This window comes from Scyliorhinus torazame, chromosome 25 (assembly GCF_047496885.1).
Source record: "Scyliorhinus torazame isolate Kashiwa2021f chromosome 25, sScyTor2.1, whole genome shotgun sequence".
Taxonomy (NCBI): Eukaryota; Metazoa; Chordata; class Chondrichthyes; order Carcharhiniformes; family Scyliorhinidae; genus Scyliorhinus; species Scyliorhinus torazame.
Genome location: NC_092731.1, coordinates 43,767,333 through 43,768,993, shown reverse-complemented (window position 1 = coordinate 43,768,993; position 1,661 = coordinate 43,767,333). Strand labels below are relative to the sequence as shown.

The following is a 1,661-nucleotide window of genomic DNA, read 5'->3' as shown; positions in this document are numbered from 1 at the left end:
CTTTACATGGAGCCAAACATAATTTCCGATCTAATTTTTGCGGAATCTCATGCCACTGGAACTGATCGCGTGAATATTGCTGCCATTAGCCCACCTGCAGATGTCAGGGTCTGAAGTGAACAACCGCCTCAATATTTACAGCTCAATACACGTGGAAGTGTTTGGGTGATCCTGCATCCAGTCTTCCAAAATTAACATGGGACGATCTTCCTTTCCACATGGTATTGAGTTGCCGCGATTTTACTGATTTCACAGACAAATCGAGCATCTTCAGTAAATGGAGTGATTTCAGAGGCGCAGAAACCCTCAGTTGGCCAAGCGTGGCTCGCCAAATCGAAGTTCCTCGTTAGTATAGTGGTTAGTATCCCCGCCTGTCACGCGGGAGACCGGGGTTCAATTCCCCGACGGGGAGAGTTTGTACCTGACCAGAAAAAAATTGGGAATGATTTTTTACAATTGGTACATCGGCTGTCGAATCCGCCAAGGCACACCGCCCCAGAGATGCAATCAACAGTGCGGAATTGAGACCGCTCATCAAAACCGCCCGCACCAATATTTCTGTGCAATGCGTGGGTCAGCGAACCGGACACATACCTTCTTCATTTCCCACATTTGCCCCTGTAAAAGAAAAACGCTGCCTTCAACGTGCGCCATTTGTCGCACACGATATGCACTCGCAAAAACGATACAATTCAAAGAGATTTCTCCAACGGTCAACTCAACCAACTCAGGCAGGATCGGACAGTGACTCGCAGCTACTGGTTAGGAACAGATTCACCGATACAAATGACCTGCACCCCGCGATATTAAACAACGGCCTTCGAACCGCGATGAAAATGCAAAAACTGGACAGAAAATGTATAAATCTGATGAACCGGATCATCTCCCAACACGCATCAGCCTCATTCCAAGAAATGTCTTGTAAAGTGACGCATAGTGGACCCTTCTGAACCGTGGTTCCTGAATTTGTCTTTCATGTCTTCTTTGCTTCACTACTCTGTCTATTATTACGAAGTAAAGGGGAACAAAATCTCATTGACAGTGTACTGAATATCATAATTGCCCCACGCAGACCCAGTCCCTCAGACACTGCGCCCTGGGCCGACACATTTCTGACACGAATGTAACCAACGTCGACGTGATTCGTGATTTTGGAACCTGCCGATCCCATCTCTCTTCATACTGTGTCGTGATGGTGAACAAGACAGTTTAATTCAATGTTTTTTCTGGGAAAAGCAAAAATACACATCTCCTGATTTGCACAAAAGTCTGATGTATAATGTTGCTTGCTGACTATATAAGTAGTGGCCCTGTTTAGGCAACTGGTTAATTGAAATTGTTTTTACTTTACATGGAGCCAAACATTATTTCCGATCTAATTTTTGCGGAATCTCATGCCACTGGAACTGATCGCGTGAATATTGCTGCCATTAGCCCGCCTGCAGATGTCAGGGTCTGAAGTGAACAACCGCCTCAATATTTACAGATCAATACACGCGGAAGTGTTTGGGTGATCCTCCATCCAGTCTTCCAAAATTAACATGGTACGATCTTCCTTTCCACATGGTATTGAGTTGCCGCGATTTTACTGATTTCACAGACAAATCGAGCATCTTCAGTAAATGGAGTGATTTCAGAGGCGCAGAAACCCTCAGTTGGCC

The 1,661-nt window shown here is 45.5% G+C and overlaps 1 non-coding gene across 1 annotated transcript; it reads left to right on the top strand.

Annotated features, from left to right (window-relative positions):
• The first annotated feature begins 340 nt into the window (after positions 1–340).
• trnad-guc (transfer RNA aspartic acid (anticodon GUC)) lies at positions 341–412 on the top strand. Its single transcript has one exon. It is a non-coding gene; the product is annotated as a tRNA-Asp (tRNA).
• Positions 413–1,661: the final 1,249 nt, after the last annotated feature.